This window comes from Lactuca serriola, chromosome 3 (genome assembly GCF_051521515.1).
Source record: "Lactuca serriola cultivar US96UC23 chromosome 3, Lser_US96UC23_V15, whole genome shotgun sequence".
NCBI lineage: Eukaryota > Viridiplantae > Streptophyta > Magnoliopsida > Asterales > Asteraceae > Lactuca > Lactuca serriola.
Window position 1 is genome coordinate 54,248,008 of NC_136410.1, and position 16,747 is coordinate 54,264,754.

The 16,747-nt window shown below is 33.7% G+C and overlaps 1 pseudogene; it reads right to left on the minus strand.

Annotated features, from left to right (window-relative positions):
- Positions 1-8,046: 8,046 nt before the first annotated feature.
- Positions 8,047-8,880, minus strand: LOC145095264 (protein CANDIDATE G-PROTEIN COUPLED RECEPTOR 7 pseudogene; annotated as a pseudogene).
- Positions 8,881-16,747: the final 7,867 nt, after the last annotated feature.

The following is a 16,747-nucleotide window of genomic DNA, read 5'->3' on the forward strand; positions in this document are numbered from 1 at the left end:
AGCGGCCCGATTATTCTAGTATTGGTCATAAAAGGCCCAATTTGAATGTCATTATCACCATGGCCCAACAGGAATGTCAATGGGCTTATAAGGCCCAATTAGAGTAAAAATTACCATGTATGGCCCAATAAGTACGCAAATGGGCTTATACGACCCCATTTAGAGTAAACATGTCGTAACGAGTCCGTTTGTTATCAAATAACCATTTTAGCTCAAATAGTACCAAAAATAACATAATAGGCCCATCTTTATTAAAAACGACCATTTTGCCCAACGAAACCGTAATTGACAATAAAGACCCACTTTTGCCAAAATTTAATATTTTTGGCCCATTAAAGCCGAAAATTACAACAAAGGCCCATTTTTGTTAAAAATGGCATTTTAGGCCCAATAAAACGTGAGTTGTCAAATAAGGCCCATTTTTAAGAAAAATGACATTTTTGGCCCCTAAAACCGTGAGTTGTCAAATAAAGCCCACTTTTATGAAAAATGACATTTTTGGCCCCTAAAACCGTGATTTGTCAAATAATGTCTACTTTTATGAGGACATGACATTTTTGGCCCCTAGAACCGTGAGTTGTCAATTTAGGCACATTAAAAACGCAAATGAAACTTAAAAGCACATTTTGTTTATCTTTATTGTCAAGTGTGATTCTTTTGTATACTTTCTTTAGTTTTCAAATAACTTTTGACATGTTTAATCTTTTTAAACATCATAAAAGTTACTTAAAGTAGATTTCTTACTAATATCACTAAATATTGGATGAGATTTTGAAGTTGTGAGTCTTTAACATGTTTTCATGGCATAATCACACAACATAACATGAAAAATATACACATGCATGCATAATACTAAGATTAACCACAAAAATAACTTGTATTCTCCCCCAAAAGATAGTAAAACTCGAAAACAAGGGGGTATGAAGCCCACCTTGGTGTTAGAGTAGTTTTGAAGAGAAAGGAAAGATGATTTTCAGCCTAGCTTGCAGCTTTGAGAAGAGTTTCGAAACTTTAATGGTGCTAGCTAGGAAGCTTAAACACGATATGAAGTTATGTAAGGGAGAGTTCTTAGTGTAACATGGAATTAAAAGGCTTGAATGTTAAATTACTTACCAAAGATATGAAGCTTGAAGTGAACTTCTTGTTGCATACACTCAATGCTCACAGTTTTTTTTGGAACAAAAAGTGAAGAGAGTTGTTTGAGTCTTTAGTAGGAAACTAGATAGACGTGTGAGTTTTAGGATGAAAATGTGGAGAAGGATGGAGGGCCTCAACCGAAGATATGGAGGAGAGGGAGAGAGAAGATATTAAGGGTATTACTTAATTGTTAATAACCACATTGCTTAGATATTTGAAATGTAATGTGCATGTTTACATGCAAAATAATATTGAGGTGTCACAAATCTAGCCAATGCCACATTTTTCTCTTTTATATATATATATATATATATATATATATATATATATATATATCAGCCCAAAGAGAATGAGAAGGAAGGGTTTTGGGCTTGGGTGAAGGGTATCCGAGAATGCAATAGCCCTTAAGGGATTTCCGGCCCAAGAAGGCCCATTTACGGGTTTGCGGCCTAAAAAGGCTAAATGGATGAGTTTTCGGCCCAATAGGGCCCATTAGGAGCTTTCGGCCTTGGTAGGCCCAATAAGAGTTCCAATATTAATTTATGACCCATAAGGTTCAATCAAAATGTTTACGGCCCAATAAGGTTCAAAGAAAATGTTTACAGCCCAATAAGGCCGATTACGTGACTTATGGCCCAAATCAGTGTTAAATGATCAATTTCGGTCCACTAGGGCCCAAATGTGGGTTCTTGGCCCCAAAAGACCAATTTGAGAGATTTCCGACCTATTAGGGCCCAATAAGAGTGCCCTAGCCCATTACGAGGTTTGAACCGGGAAGTTAGGGTTACAAGTCCAAAGTTGAGTGAATGCAGTGTATTGAATTAGGTTTAGAGCTTTCATGAGGGAGTTTCGACTTGAATTGTCATTTTTGAATAAACAACTTGTATAACATCAAACTTTGGGTTACAAGATCCATCAGGAGTTATTTACACATGAACATAATTTCCTAGCCCTAAATGCTAGTTGTGACAGAACCAAAAGCAGAACAACCTCAAAGACGTACATCGTAAACAACTTTTTACATGCTTTTAAGGTAAGGTACATCATTAAAAAAAAATTTATAGATAATCTAATGCGTGATTCTTTAAGATATGGATTCTTGAGAGTTTTCTTGTGAGCAGTTTGTTTGGTACCCGACAACCGAATATGATCTATCGGGCTGTTGCATAGTTGAAATTGAGGCCTTTACATGTGCTTAAGTGCAACCATATTATAACCATCAACGATGTATGATTACTTATACATTTTATAATTTTCTTGTATATGTATAAATTTTTTGTATTTATAATTTTATAATTTTTTTAGTAGGATAATAGACTTATACAGAAGTTGGAGACGACAAAAGCTGAGACTCATGTTGAATGGTAGACAGTTAGCGTGATGTGGATTTATCACCCTAATTTACTTGACCCAGAAGGTCATATGACACCTTCCCTAACACCATCATCCAAACACTCCATATCCATGAGCCTCGACAAAAGAAGGCACAGATAAATGTTTCGTCGCACCCATCACCACCACCACCGTCGCCCATTGTACCATCCACTAATAAGGACTAAATTATTAACATGTTGCAAAAAAAGGTATGTGAATTGCAAAATGAGGTCCATGAATGTTGCAAGCAGTTGAGGTAACAATTTAAGCGTTTAGCATAACATGACGCTCCTTTAGGTATGCTTCTAAAACTTATTAATAAGACTTTTGGAGACGATGTTGGTACCTTGAAAGGGGTGGAAGTACATTGTTAATTATTTCACTCCCATATAGTTTTTATTTAATTTTATGGTAAACATGTTATCGTATCGTCTATAATTAAATACTATTGAACCGTACAAGCACTTATCGTGCACAATGATGGTACCATAAACTACAATGATTTATGGGAGCTTGATTATGGGTTAGGGACATCCGAACAACCGCTAACTCATGACTTTGAGCAGCCGCTTGCATGTATTCAATTGTCGAATGTAAAAGAGATACTACGAGATGCATAAAAAAATGCCTGTAGCACCTATTCGACGTTCTCTACGCCAAAAGTTATGTCTATATGGCATAAGTCTCCATGGATACAAATGAAGAGGAAAGGTGTTACACAACAACATCTAACAATAGTGGACAATCTTTTAGAACCAACCATACATAGTCTATATAAAAGAACAATATAGTTCCCTGTTGTTTGCTCACTGTTTTTGACCAATATTATGACAATTGAGTTTTGGACGCGCTTATATGCGGATAGTCACACAGGCTGGTTGGAATATGATGCAAGTTATATAACTATGTGCTTATTACGTACTACGCTTCTAATAACCATACATACTTTACTGTAAAAATTTTGATTTGCAGCACATCCTGATGCGGATATCATTGCTAATAAAGTGTAGACGGGATGACGCTCGGTGGACGGTTGTGCCGTCAGCTTTTAACATTGATACATTTACTAGAGTGACATGACTGACAAATGAATTTACCGAACTTGTGCAGTAAGTGATAGGTATAATTGTGTTTGGGTTACATTACCTAAGTAATAATAATTTATAATATAATGTTATTTGATGATTAATTAATTTCAACATTTTGTGTAGCTTTACATCCCAATCAACATACTGAGTGCTCACTGGTTTTTAGATGTTTTGGATTTGAATACATTCAAAACGACCATATATGATAGTCACTACAAGAGCGCATATTGTTCAAAAGACGATGAATAGTTTATAGGTACGTGATATTGCATCCACAAACTGCTAGTGAGTATCAACTAATGGGGTATCAAACCAACTAATGCAATCGCAGTTGAGAGTTTCAACATGACCCTTGAAAAGTTTCCAAACGTACCACAACATCTTGGCAAGGGATTGTGGTTTGTTCTTGGGTTGATTCCTAGAGATGTTAATCGTTGGAAAATCGTATTTTACAGAGGGTAAAAGTGGTCCATGAGCTATGTCATATCATAAACGACTGGCTGAAATTTTTTGGGGTACAAATACAAAGTCCATTTGAACATTGTAATATTACTTAAAACAAATCTTTTAAGTTTATATGTTTTTTTTTTAATTTTAAAATTACATTTGTATTTTAGATTTTATAAAAAAAGTATAGAAAAAATAACACAAAACCTATTTTACACATAAAAAAAGAATACTATTTCAGAACGAGTGTCCATAATCATACTCCAGTTTTCCGGAGAACTTTCCGAAATAATATATATTCCGGACGGGATAATGACTTGAATGGGTAACAAACTTTCGACTTTGATCACATTTACTCACTAAACTTTTTTTTGTTATCTATTTGTAATTGAACTATTGAAATTGTTTATATTTTACCCTTATGACCGGCTGTTACCGGTCATAAGGGTAAAATGTGAACAGTTTCAAAAGTTTAGTGGCAAATAGATAACAAAAAAAAGTTTAGTAACTAAATATGAACAAAATCGAAAGTTCGTTTCCCTTTAAAAAGTTCAATGACTAAATGTGAATAAACTTCCTCTTTTATTATGTTTTATTAAATTATTTATTTTTGTTAAATTGTAGCAACATTTGTTGATGAAGAAATCTATGAAATAAAAAAACAAAACCCTGAAAATATATTTAAAAAAAAACAAAAAACCGAAATCGAAATAAAAAACCAATGGTTTGACATTTTCCAAAATAAAAAATCAGAATTTCCAATCTGATTTTGGTTTACAAAAAACTGAACCATTCTCACTGATGTGAATTATGACCATTGGTTTGGCATGCGGAATTAACGAACACACAAAGAACACAGTGATGTGGGTGTTTAAGAGATGCATTCGATTATGAAAGGTGTTTACAAAAAAGGATCTAGATCAAAATCTACATAATTAACACACACTAACACTCTCAATGTTACATCTCTCAAGCACACATCTACATGTGGTATGGACCCATCTTATATAGAGGTGTTTACATTCTCTCTCTCTCTCTCTCTCTCTATATATATATATATATATATATATATATATATATATATATATATATATATATCATGTCATAAAGGGGGAGTTTTGGATAGAAAATGGGGAGAGATTTAGATATGGAAATCTGAAAGTTGAATTTTTGTAAAACCAAAATCAGATTGGAAAATTGTGATTTTTTATTTTTGAAAATACCAAACCATTGATTTTTTATTTCGGTTTCGGTTTTTCGTTTTTTATTAATATATTTTTCGGGGTTTTGTTTTTTTTTTTTTTTATTTCATAGATTTCTTCATCAACAAATGTTGCTACAATTAAACAAAAATAAATAATTTGCTAAAACATAATACAAGAGGAAGTTTGTTCACATTTAGTCATTGAACTTTTTAGAGGGAAACAAACTTTCGATTTTGTTCACATTTAGTCACTAAACTTTTTTTGTTATCTATTTGCCACTAAACTATTGAAACTGTTCACATTTTACTCTTATGACCGGTAAAAGCCGGCCATAAGGGTAAAATGTGAACAGTTTCAATAGTTCAATGGCAAATAGATAACGAAAAAAAGTTTAGTGACTAAATGTGAACAAAGTCGAAAGTTCGTTACCCTTTCAAGTCATTATCCCGAGCATTATCAATACTAACAACTTTGAAAGAGTGAATAATATAATTACAGTGGATTATTATTATTATAAAAATAATCAAAAGCAAAATTTTATTGGGAAATTAATAATCTAATCCATATAAACGAATTCTCTTCAAAAATACACAACATTTTTGTTTACTTTCTTTTTAAATAACCATTGTGTCCGGAATATATATTATTTCGGAAAGTTCTTCGGAAAACTGGAGTATGATTATGGACACTCGTTCTGAAATAGTATTCTTTTTTTATGTGTAAAATAGGTTTTGTGTTATTTTTTCTATACTTTTTTTATAAAATCTAAAATACAAATGTAATTTTAAAATAAAAAAAAACATATAAACTTAAAAGATTTGTTTTAAGTAATATTACAATGTTCAAATAGACTTTGTATTTGTACCCCAAAAAATTTCAGCCAGTCGTTTATGATATGACATAGCTCATGGACCACTTTTACCCTCTGTAAAATACGATTTTCCATAGATTAACATCTCTAGGAATCAACCCAAGATCTGTGGATGAGTTGAACGTTTTATTTGATATTTATGTTAATGTTTCATTTAAACTCGATTCGTGTGTTTACGGTGTTATGCGTGATTAAAACAATAAACATTAGAATAGTAAAATACACATTTGCTATCTAAATCAAAGTCATGTAACAGTGATTACAAAAATAAAAATAGAAAAAAGGAATACTGATCATTGGGCTTAACGGTATTTTTATATGTCTTCTTTGTATGTCAAAAGAAAAATGCTTTAATATTTATATAGAAATGCCTCTAGTAATTTATTCAATAGTTGGGAGGATCTACATCCAAAATAAAAACAATTTTTAACATCCTATATGTTATATGCAGGTCCTGAGATTTTTGGAGGCCACATACAAAAATTAAATTGAGGTCTTGTAACTTTTTCCATTTTTATAAAATATTACTATTGAAGAAATTTCTTACCGGCTTACTGCTAAACACAAAAAGAATAGTAGTTTAACAAACATATTTTTTATTATTAATAATATAAATGAGATTTGTAACATGCAATTATATTTTAATTAACATATTATTATTATTATTTAATTTTTTTAATAATATGATATTAAAAAAATTCTCAATCGGAGCCCCTTACGATTGGAGGTCCAGTGTGATCGCACACCCGCACAAACCCAAGGGCCACCACGAGTTATATGTTGTTTTGTTGTATTAAAACTTCGTTTCATCTTCATATTTAACAAAAGTATGAATGTGCTTATAGTTACGATTATGATCTTTTGAATGATGAATGGTTTTATAATTTACTATAATTTATGAAGTCTTAAACCTTTTCGATCTCATCAAAGGTTCATATAGTTTTAATTTATATATATATATATATATATATATATATATATATATATATATATATATATATATATATATATATATATATATATATATATTATGGTTTAGTGGTTAGTCTCGCATCCATAGAAAAATACTTATTCTTTTTAATTTATTTTTATCTTTGTTTGGGGTTGGTACATATGGTTTCAACTTCTAATCATGGTTGAAGCTTGAAACCAGATAAACCAAGCCACATAAATTCAAACAATAGGGTCTAGGCACCATTTATGAAAATTTGTCATTTATGAAAAATGTGATTACATACTTTTGCAACAATAGTTTTTTGAACGTGGTGTGTTTTTCGACAATATAAATACAAAAGTGTTATTTTTTTAATGAGATTTATATGGTACGTAACAGGTCTTATTCATTTCATCTTCTTATTAACATATCGACATAAGTAAAAACATATATACAAACCAAATCTACTCATTTAGTTCATTTACAAGATAAAATATGTTCTAGTTCTTTTTTTTAGACCCGACCAAGAAAAGTATATTTGCTATTCATAGTGTTTGATTCTAAGTCGAGTAATGAAACTTATTTTAGCCAGAAAGTTCATTATTCTGACTTTAACCATTACTGTATGCCACTATATGTTTTAGCAAGTTTGCTTTCAAATTCCATCAACATTATACTATTCATATACGGTTAAATGTGCTAGTCGATTATTTTTTTTTCTTAGTAAGTAGGAAAGACCAAAAAATTGAACAAAAGCTTAACTCGAATATGAAATGCATTGACGAAATGAGTATTACTTTTTTACTTTACAAGAATCAAATCTTATTTTAATCAAAAATATAGATATTAAAATGTAAAAACATTCTCATAATGCACTTAACATTGACCACTACCATTTTCCATGTTTAATGCGTTTGTAAAATCATCGAATCTCAAAGCAAAATGACAAAAATTGGTAACAAAGACATCAAATTGTTCCACTTGTATCACCTATACAGGACAATCACGACAAGAACTCGAGTTGGAAGTTGAAAACCTAGTCTCGTCAGCTTTTGCGATCCTCGTCCTATCAACCGGCCTGAAAATGAAAAGCATCAACATGCAGAACATAAAAATGGTGGTCTCTTTTACCACATTAATCTCCCACCGTGTAGGCACTGCAAGAAGAAGAATCTTCGTAATGAGCACATACACAATAGTCAACATCACAAATAACCACAACTTCACCACATTCCTCTCAGCATTCAGATCAGTCTCACAAATCTTATTCAAAGACGTAATCGACAACGCCATGGGGAAGAAAATAGCAAATATGTAGATTACATCTGCAAATGACCCGCTTTCTTTATTATAAGGTACAGCAGCTTCCCATGGCAATATTGGATCGACATTACCCCAAACCTCAAGCACGATCACAATCATCAAAACCAGTTTTTCCTCTCGTTTCAAAAACGGCTTCCAGAAAAACCATCCTGCACTAATCAACACGATCACAGTGGAAAAAAGAACAGCCCTCGTAAGCTGAAATATGTAGAACACAACATCCAATCCATGAGCACTTCCTGTAATCTTCACATAATGTAGATCCGAAGTAATACACATAAAGTGAACACAATTCACAACGAGCAACCCACCCATTAGTAAATGGGTCCTGTTAAAGATGCGCCTGTTCTTGAAACATACAAGGATCCAAAACCCTAGAAGAGTTAAATAACTGAAGGAGAAGATGATGTAAAGAAACGGGAGTGTCGTTAGCCCGACTGATAAAAAGTTTTTGTTGCCATTGCCATCATCGAGGTTGTAAAGCTCTGCATGACCCTCCATTGTCACGAGAGATTCGGTGTTACAGTTGATGAAGAAAAGTGACTTGATACCGGAGTATGTTATGGGGAACGATTTTGTTGAAGGAAAACTGAGGACCATGAGAAAGATTTTGGAAAGTATAGAGGACTGATGAGTTTGATTTGAAATCGAAGGGGCAAGTAATAGTGTTTTGTTTGAATTCGAAGATGTCTTGGTTTCTTGCTTCACGCGTATAAAGGTAGAAATCATCATCATGTGATTGAAGGAAGAAACCAATTCGTGATTCATTAGCAGCCCGTGATGAGGTGGAGGTGACTGTGATGGAGGAGAGAACGAAAGAGATGTAACCCACATTTGTAAATTCGAAATCCGAGATAGGGATCATTTGTCGGTTATTGGATTGGAGATTCAGAGATACGATATGCGCAGTGGATGATGCAGTGAAGATGAAGAAGTAGAGGAAAACAGCGGTGAGAAGTTTTTGTAATATCCTCATTTGGATTCACGGGTGGTGGCTGACGGCGGAGGAAGGTGGTGGTTTGGAAAAGTGAAAGTAGCGGGAAGTAAGCGTAACAAGTATCAATCCTTTTTTTCACGGTGAAAACTGAAATCTATAAAGATGTATTGTTAATTTCTTCATTGATATCTAGTATATATATCTACAAATGTTTCCTAATTCTAAGATAACTAGGATACAATTGCTACTTGCCTTATGGAATATGAGTTGAATACGAAGCAACAATTACAAAACTTTTATCGTTTGTATAAACAAATAATAGGATGAGAAAAACTGGGAGTCGGGGATTAAGACGGGTGTTTAAATTTTGAAAAAAATCAATATGTGTGGATAAAATTCCATAATTCCGATTTCCCTATGAATATGGAATATTAATCGCAAAAAGTGAGACAGAGTTGAGAAACCTTTATTTGCTTGATAGAGTTATTATTGGTTTTATAATCATAGTGTGTTGTAACATTTTGTCGAAATTTTTTTGCTTATAATTGTCCATAAAATAATTTCGTGCATCAAATCGTCGAAAAAGAAAAAGTTCAAAAACCATGATGCCTTGAAATTACGGGTGGTGAATTAGAAAAAAAAAAATTTAAAAATCAAATATGGTTAATGTGGTAACTACCTCTTATCCATGTTCACATATTGACAACTTTTTTTTTTTTTTTTTTACATATAAAGCAACAAACTTGTTTTAGCTGTTTAAATTATACCAATATTACCGGCTAACCTCCATTTTAACCGGTAACTCCCAAATCCTTCTTTTTCCCTTCTTTTAAATGAGTTAATTTGAGTTACCAGTTAAAATGAAGGTTAGCCGGTAATATTGGTATAATTTAAACAGTTAAAACAAGTTGCTTTGTTATGTACAAAAAAAAAGTTGCCAATATGTGAATACGGATAAGAGGTAGTTACCCTCCTAAGTCATTTTCCCTTTTTAATTTGTCAAAGTGGTTATATTTGATGTTGATGGTGTTTATTTCAATTTCTCGTTGTTATGTAAGATTGTTGGTGTGATTTTCTCCATGTACACACTTGTCAGTATGAACGAGTTCTTCTAATTTGTTGTTCATTGGTTATCATAGTTTGGTAATCGCATTTTGTAACATTCTAAAAATACTAATTAAATTTTTTTTCTTTGAATAAACCTAAAACAACATTCCTTCATTCCAAAACCCGAATCAAATATAAAATGTATCAACTAGTTATCAAATTACAAAACAAGTCATCGAATGAGGAACACTAGTCGATGCGATGCAATCATGTCGAGCCTTTCCCCTTGGAACCGGAAGTACCTAAAACATAAACATGAAATCGTAAGCACAAATCTTAGTGAGTTACCTAAAATACTGCATACGATACACACATATCAGCTCGAAGCTGTAACTGGTCTATTTCACCCCCGAGTCTATTTGAACTCAATAGGTGTTTTTTAACCGAACGGGTCTATTTCACCCCACATACATATAGCATACAGGCATATCAACAAGAGTCACAAAAACAACAAGCACATACAGGCATATCCATAAGAGTCACAAAGACAACTAGCATCCTACAAACATAATCTAGTGGGTCGAGATTGGTGTCTTCGACCCCGAGTATAGTGAAGAGACTCACCTCACAGACGAAATCAACATCAACTTTCACAGCAGAACTATGGGTGCTAAACACCACCTAAAAAACCACACAAAGTGAACCCTTGGACTACCTTCCAATCTAACAATTTGGTCAAAAGTCAACAATGTCAAAGTCAAAGTCAAAGTCATATAAGTCGACCTCCACGACGTGGCCATCCCATGGCCACATCGTGGCCCATGGGTCTAAACTCAATAAAAATCCAATTCAAACAACACAAGATGGCCTCAAACGATCTCCACGTTGTAGCAGCCACCCGCCATGTCGTGGCTAACAGAAAAAACAATTGTGGCTCTCCTTTAGCCCCCATGTCGTAGCAGCCACCTGCCATGCCGTGGCGACGCTGAAATGATGTTCTTAAGCCATTCAACCCTTAATTCACTAACCCCTTAACCTATTTCTACAGAATGCTTCTAGGGCCCTAAAGGTCCATAAAAATCTAAACTTTATGGACATGTATGCCCCATGCATTTCCTTTCCCAAGTTATGTCAAATGTGGAGAAATGTGACTTAATACCAAAACATGATACACAAATTACCACAAGATTGTAGATCTACATGATATAGTACTCAAGGGACATAGAAGGATCATAAAATTGCTAACTTTATCTCTTATAATCTTCCAAACACAAACAAGAGTCCAAAATGTGCTAAAACTTCTAGGTCTATGAAGATAACAATATTAAGAATGGAACTAGAACGCTCACCAATGGTCCAAAGAGTAAACACGAGGGGGATGGAGGTGGATTGTGTTGGAGTAGGTGTCTAAGCCCATAACTATTATTGATATGTACTTGACCCGAGAGTAGCATGGTCCATTTGGGTTGCATGGCACCAGAACAATCTGAAGGATGGATAATTGAGAAGCGGTGATTTATGGTTTATTAATATATTATAAGTTCTAATATATTAATATGAAATCATATTATTTAATTAGTATTGATCAAGAATTAATTTGGAATTAATTTTGTGATCAAAAGAGACTAATTAAATATAAGGGGTTGATTTGGTAAATCATTCATTCTTATAAAGCAGGCTTATGATCCATAGTTCTTCATGTTGGGCTAAACCCATGGATACTCCATGGAGGTTTTAACCCATGGAGCATGAGGGATATGGAAAGCCATTAGGGTTTACATGGTGTAACCATAGTTTGCCACACTATATAAGAACCCCTCTAGCTCATGAAATTGGAACTTAAGTGGGCACTAAGGAGTGACTAGTGGAAACACAAGGGGGCAAGCCAATTTTATGAAGTGCAAGTGACCTCTTCTCAACTTCCTCCATTTGTTAGTGGTGTTGTGTGTTTCCATTTGAGGTGCAACACTTGGGGCACTAAGCTCTTAAAGCTCCAAGCAACAAGCTACAAGAAAAGGTATGTCATCTAACTTGTTTATTACCCAAGTATCAAAGTTTTGTATGCTAGTTAGGGTAATACCATGGAAAGTTAAAGTTTGTATGTATAATAGAGAAAACACAGATCCAAGGTATTTAGGGTTGCATGTACACCTTAGGAGTGTTAGAATGCTTAAAACCCAACAGTGGTATCAGAGCCTAGGCTTGTTTTCAATTATACTTGATGCAACTTGTGTTAAAAGCTTGAAAAATCGAATTTTTGGCTTTCTGGACAGTGAAATCGCCGAGTCCACTAAGGAACTCACCGAGCCCAAGCACAAATTCATCCAACGCGCCGAGTCAGCTCATGCACTCGACGAGTTGGTGCTCCTGGATGCAGATTTTCGAGTTTTTTTTGGCTGAAATTGGACTAGGATCATTACCCTAAGCTATTTTTGAACTTACAAACCTGTTTTTGATGTACTGATGATCATGCTTATCCAATTTAAAAGATAATTGTCAAAGTTTCATGTTTTGTATTAGTTTATATAGTTAGACTAATTACATGAAATTTGTTTGATATGAATTGTCTTGTTCTTATGAGTTTAATTTAAATCATTGACAAAATTGTTTGATTTTTGTAAGTTACAATAGCTTATCTAAATGTTTTGATGAATTCCATAACTTGTCCTCAAGTTATGGAAAATGAAAAGTGTTTTTAAAGAGACTATTAAATTTAGGTTATGAACTTGAAGAGTCTTTTTCCCATAAATGGTTTTATGAACTCCATAACTTGTCCTCAAGTTATGGATTTTCAAGAGTATTTTCATTAAAACCTATATTAAACTCATAAGTTATGGATTCCAAAAGTTTTTTGAATAGTTCAAAACTTGCCCTCAAATTTTGGAATTTGTAAATGTAAAAGTCTAACTTTTGAAACATTTAGTTCCAAACCCTAGAATTTTAAAAGTTTAAAATTCAATCCTTATACTATTATAATATTATAGGTTTAATATATATATATATATATATATATATATATATATATATATATATATATATAAGAGTAAAGTCAGTCTTACTGTTAGTAGACATCATTCACGAAATCGGTCTATAAGGGGGTATAAGGTTACTGCCTATAAAATGGCAGTTTAATGGGTGTCCACTCTTACCCACCGCTTCCTTGACTGGTGGAGGGTCGTTAGCCGAACGGGTAGGATAGGACTCTAATTATCCCTTCATTAAAAGGTATAATGATAAATATAAAGTAACTAAACACTTTTAAATTCCCAAATCTTAGTTACTTAGGAACATGTGAACATGGTGCTAACCCATGAAATTGCACTTTGCACCTTGTTAAGTCATTAGTGGAGCGTGTGTGGTTAACTGGCACACTAATCTGGACTGACAGTGCGTGGCAAAGGGTAGCTTGATGTTAATCATAGATCAATAGTGTGTGTGTGGTTAACCGACACATTGATTAGGTGGTTGTAACATTGGGTGTACCAATCTAATTTACATGGTTATTCACACCTTGTTTGTGATCCTCGGCATCTCAGTCACAAACTTGAAGGGAACAATCGAGATTTAAACATGCCATTGAATTGTTCAATGAATCTCAAAGGATCTAGGAGTTTCAATTCACTTAAAACCTAAAATTCTTTTTCGTTTTTCGTGGTAGAAATTGGTAAATCGTCATTTACCTACCTTCAAATATTTTGCAGTTTGGATAACGGCATTCCTCTTCCAAATTGTAAAATATTTTGTTGGATCCTAGCCTTAATATTTCATTTGGGTGTTATATTAAGGACTAAATCAACTAACTTGAATTTCTCCCATTGTAGATGTCTAGTTTAGACAATTGTGGTCTTCCCAAATCCTTTGGAACAAGCTTTCCCCTTGAAGATGATGTCCCGCGGTTGGATCGTGGAAGTCATACTTCACTTCCTATACCTCCTCCAATTATTCTCCCTAACCTACAAGTTCAAAGACTTGAAAAATTCATGGTCACTCAAGCCCTACCTGCAATGAAACATCAAGATGGAAGGCCTGTGTGTACTCACGTCTTGGAGATGAATTCACATATTGACAGGCTGAGAGTATTGGGTGTTGTTGTCTCGAGGAAGTTGGAAGTTGACTAGGTTCTTCAATCACTTCCTGAGTCATATAGTGAGTTCATTAAGGACTACTATGTGACAGACCACGAAACGACCCTTATAGATCTTGCCTATTTGCTTGTTGTTGCTGAGTCAACAATGATTTGGCGCACTAGAAAAGCAAATTTGATTGGAAGATCTACTCCCCAAACTTCCATGGACATTGAAAATGGAAACATTGGAAGTCCAGAAAAGATTTCTCTTTCCAAGGGAAAGAGAAAAGCTAAGTCTGAGATTGTCTCGTGTACCATTCTCAAAGAGTCTATATGTTTCTATTGCCAAGAAAAGGGTCATTGGTTGCGAAGCTGCCCTGGCTACCTAAAAGATCTGAGAAAAGGTAGAATCGAAAAGTTTGACTCTGCTTCAGGTAAGTCTACTGTCTAACTCTTTTAAAGTTCCTAATTGTTGATTCTTGATACATGATATAACAAGGTTGCATTTTGATGTTTTGTAGGATCATGCAAAGGGAAGGAAGCTTAAAGGAAGAGTGTGTTGAATCTGATCGCGAAAATGGATTTCTATCGCATGGTTCGATGATCGGATTTTTGAGTTGTTGCTTAGGGGTTATGATAGATAGCTAGAAAATATGTAATAACCTAGTTTTCATTTGTAATTGCATTGTAAGGAAAAGATTTTTTTTTGTATTTTATAAATAAATAAAATTTTGTTTTATTTTTATATCTCCTTGCAATGACATTTATGAAAAAAATGATGTTTGTATGTTTCTAGCAATATTAGAAATATGAATTTGATTATTTCATTTGTGGTAGTGTCTAAATTTACCAAATAAGAAAAGATTCTCATCACCCAAGTTTCAATTAGATAGAAACTTGGAATGATGCAAGTTGCATTGTATGATGAATTTCATATTTGGTAAATTAAGACGAATTCCTTGTTCACATGTATATGTGAGTCAAGTGAAGGACTAGGGAATCGGGTACACTGGGTGTGCGCTGGTCAAGATCCACCACAAGGATTGATAAAACTATTTGTCATGATTTACTAAAGTTTAGTAAACATGGTTATGCTTACAAGTTTAAGTATTATTCTGAAACATTGGAAAAGGTTCAATGTATGGCAGAACGAATGAGAAGAATCAAATTAGGCAGAAAGATAAAATTTTCTCCAATCTGAAAAGATGGGAGAGTACCTTAGTATCGTGTTTTATGATCATCTTAATGTTTATGGAAAAACCATATCACAATTGATTGTCTAAATGCATTTGTATAGCTAAGAAGATGAATCGTGAATTGTTGAAATAGTTTAAATCAAGAAGATGAGTCATACTTCGTTCCCAAAACAAGTCTTTGTCACACTCGAAAACCGGAACGGCGGAAACGTTTGGGGGTGGAGGACGTCATGTACAGTATCATAACAAAGCATAGTAGTAAAAAAGCAACAACATCATCCTTTGCATTAATAATATAATGTAATACAAGTGTGTTCTGTGAAGTTTATAAGACACCAAAAATGTAAATCAAAATAAAAGATGAGTCTTGAACGAGCTCCATCTTCTCAAAACCTGGCATTGGTACCTATCTATTGATGACCTGAGAATACAAGTTATTTTGAAAGAGTTTATCAGCTTTAAAGCTGGTGAGTTCATAAACAGTTTAGTGTCATTGTTTGTATTAAAATGTTTGTAATTGTTTGATGTATAAGTTTGTAAATGTTTGTATCTCCTAGAAAATCCTATATTTTCTACTAAACATAGCCTTCTATCAAGGCATCAAATGTTCTGTATGTTTGTTTCTTGTAAGAGTGTGTGTTTTCCCAAATGAGACTATCATCAACCAAAAATATAGTTTTTACATTACCGTTCATGTGAGAAGATCACAATTTGAATGAAGTGGGGAAATAATAATAGTACTGTAGTGTTGTATTATAGTAACTACTGTTGTACTAACTACCTTAATCCGGCTGTTAATTAAGGTGTAATGTGAAATGATTGCACCATACTATCGACTAATAACACGACGATGAAAGACGTCGGAAGAAATGACATTTGGCACCCGTAGACTTGCAAGTCCCACTGTAGCGAACAACAAGGTGTAGGATAGTCAATCCAGTATAGATCTATACACAAACTCACGCTCTCCCTCCAGGAGACTCTAGATACAAATCGGGCCATGACAGTGATGCCATGCCCCGAATAATGGTTCACATTTATGTTATAGTATACTTGTATATGTATCGTATGTTCTTTATGTCTAGTATGTAGTATGTTCTCTTAGTTTCTCATAATAGTATG